This window comes from Charadrius vociferus, unplaced genomic scaffold (assembly GCF_000708025.1).
Source record: "Charadrius vociferus isolate BGI_N301 unplaced genomic scaffold, ASM70802v2 scaffold751, whole genome shotgun sequence".
NCBI lineage: Eukaryota > Metazoa > Chordata > Aves > Charadriiformes > Charadriidae > Charadrius > Charadrius vociferus.
Window position 1 is genome coordinate 774,882 of NW_009646956.1, and position 2,924 is coordinate 777,805.

Here is a 2,924-nt window from a genome sequence, read left to right on the forward strand (position 1 = left end):
GCCCGCGGGCGGCGCTCGGCCCCGCCATCCAGCGGCGGTGTCGGGCGAGCGCCCTCCCCGCTCCCGGCAGCCTGTCCCCCTCCTCTCGGGGTCACTCACCCCTGCTTTGTACCCGTGTCCACCCCCGCCGGGGCTGAGCCACCTTCCCCCGCCGCGTCCCCGGAGCCGCTCGCTTTTCCAGGCTCCGGGGAAGTGCGGTGGGTGGACGAGGGGGGGAGGAAACTGGTGTGGGTAGGGAGGGGATGATTTCGGCTGCTGGCTTGCGATCTTCCCATCTTTCTTCCCCCCCCCTCTTCCCACAGTTCGGTTTTGTTTTCTCTGGCATGGGAACTGGGCCACTGCGAGGAGGATCGCAGAAAATAGTTCCTTCTCTGAACAACGTGTGAAATGCAACACAGCGGCGTGTTAGTTTTCATGTCCACGGCGTTGGCAGTGGCAGGGGGGTGGCAGGTAGGCTAGTGCTATCTCAGGGGCGGGCAGCACAAAGGGCAGGAAAAATATATATATATGAGAAAGGTAGAAAAACAGTCCCCCTTTCACTTCATGCGTCCAACCTGGGCTGTTAATGAGGCTTTTAACAGAAAAGTGGGCCAAGTTCCTTTTGAAATTGTGCAGACGTCCCCTCTCAGGTCTGTCTGTTTTCCAGAGCTGGGAGGCAGAGGGGATCAGTATGGCTTTAGGGACCCTGCACCCAACATGCAAACCATATCTGGGTCTTCTCAAGGCGGGGTGTTGAGACCCATGGCCCCCATGCACAAAATCAGCCTTGCTGTGGGGAAAAGTGCAGTCAGAAGAGGCTTCAGATCGGAGCTGTGGGGTGGGGGAAAATCAAAGGTACAGCTCCTGGGGTCTGAGCCAGCTTGCTGGTCTTTCCCTGCACCCACCTCATCTCCAGGTGGACCCCTGCTTTGTGCGCAGTTTTTGGGAACTGGGCACCGCATGGTTGCAGAGACTGCGATAGCAAGGAGCCGGCCTAGGGAGGTGGCATGGGCAGGGGGGGAGCAAGGGCTGTGTGGACGCTCATGTGGTTGAAGCTGAGCCCTCAGCAGCCAGGACTACCAGGGGATGGACGTGACATTTCTTGCTGTCTCTGCAGAGAGGCCTTGCATTAACCAGCTGGCTATGACAAGCCTTCTGTTCATGCAACATGTGGTTTTGGCTTTCCAGAACCCAACCCCAGCTCCCTGTGCTGAAATACATGCCCTCGCTGCTGCTCTGAAGGCTGTCTTTGGAAAGAGACGCTGGCTCCTGCCTGCACAGCGTCTTGCTCCTCATTCTGGCTGCAGCAGGGAGCCCCTCCATCTGCCTGTCCCCCAGCCTGTTCTGCCCACTGTGCTGCTCTGTGTGTGGTTTCAGGCTCGTGAGGCTTTGCTCAAGACAAGTCAGCACTGCAGAAACCAAGATGCTGTCGTTAGGATGATGTCTCAGGAAAAGCAGGAACGAAACAGTTCTTAGGCACAGGCAAAATGCTTATGCTGTGAGGATCAAGCCAGCAATTGCTTGAATTCAGTACCCTTGTCCAAAATCTGCAGCTCTTTCAGAAACTGCCTCTGCTTGGGGGAAGCTCTTTTCTCCCCTCTTCCTTTGCAGCTGAGCTAAGCTGTGCTGCAGGGAAACCTGCTCCCTGCCCAGTTCCTCCTTCTTCAGCCCTTCCTGCCCTAATGCAGAAATGTGGCTGCCAGGAGCAGGTAGTCCTGCAGGCACGTGAAGGGGGCAGGAATCAGAGTCTGCCTCATATCCCTTTTGAATTTGCTGCCTTTGAGCCAGCCCCTTCTTCCCCATCGCTCCATTCTGGCTGCTCTTCTGGGAGGGCATGCTGAGCTTGCTAGTCAGCCTGCACCTCTCCTTGGCTGCCGGGGTAAAAAGTGTGGGCCAGGAGGCTCCAGAGCAGCAATAATGGCTTGCAGCTATGAGCAGGGCTGGCAGACAGGCCTTGGGGGTGGAAAAAGCAGTGCGAGGGGTCTGAGCGTGGTGTGCGAGGGCAAGGCTGCCAGAGGGAATTAACCAGGAGCCTGCTGTCTAAATTCAGAGGCAGGTGAAGGACTGAGACGGCCATGTGGTGCTTAATGCCTCATGGACACGGATGCTCAACAGGCAGCTTGTGAAAGCTGAGTTTGGCTGGGGGCTGTAACTGTGCCCAGGGAGTGCTAGGAAGGCTGATTTAAGTCCTGGATCAAACTTTATCTGTGCCGAAGTGTAGGTGTTGAACTGCATGAAAGAGAAGAGTTTCTTTCTTGTCTCTTTTCTTTTTCTCTTTCGAGTTATTTATTTTTTTAAATAGGTCAGGGTAACTGTAGGAACAAGATTAGCATGAGTAGTGGCACTATGCTGGCCACAGTAAGAGCAGAAGAAAAAGAAACAACGGGAGGTCTGTGTCCCTGTGCTGCAGAGCACAGCCTGGTCAGCACCCGGGTTCAGGAGCCAGCCGTGACCCTGAGCAGCACCGTGCGGCCACAGATCATTTGTGGGATGGTGGGTGGGAGATCACAAGGTGCCGCTGCCTTCTGGCCCAACTGAGACTGGTTGGGGTCAGGCTGGGATGGGATGCCAAGGAGGGGGATGCAAAGCTGGTGGGTCAAGCGTGGCATCTACAGGAGGAGTTGTGGCAGCTCGGTGCCCTCCGTTGGATGGCGTTTGGGTCTTGCTCCCTGGCAGGAGCATCCTGGGACTGTCTGTATGCTCTGGTAAACTGGATCTGAAATGTCACCCAGTAAAAGAAAGCGTCTGGAGTCAAGGCACTGGGCCTGTGGGATCTGAGCATATCTGGAGAAACCAGGTGGGGTGGGGAGGGGAACACTGCTTCCAGCCTGCTGGGCTCCTGCATGAGGCTTGGCGAGCTTGGCACGGCACGCTGCGTTCCCCTGGCTAAGGCAGAGCTCCTGTGCGCTGACCCCTGTGAGGACGCACCCTTTTCCCCTTTCCCT

At 56.6% G+C, this 2,924-nt stretch overlaps 1 protein-coding gene across 1 annotated transcript in view; it reads left to right on the forward strand.

Annotated features, from left to right (window-relative positions):
- The window catches only part of PVRL1 (poliovirus receptor-related 1 (herpesvirus entry mediator C)), a 16,835-nt gene that overhangs the window by 13,201 nt on the left and 710 nt on the right, over positions 1-2,924 (forward strand).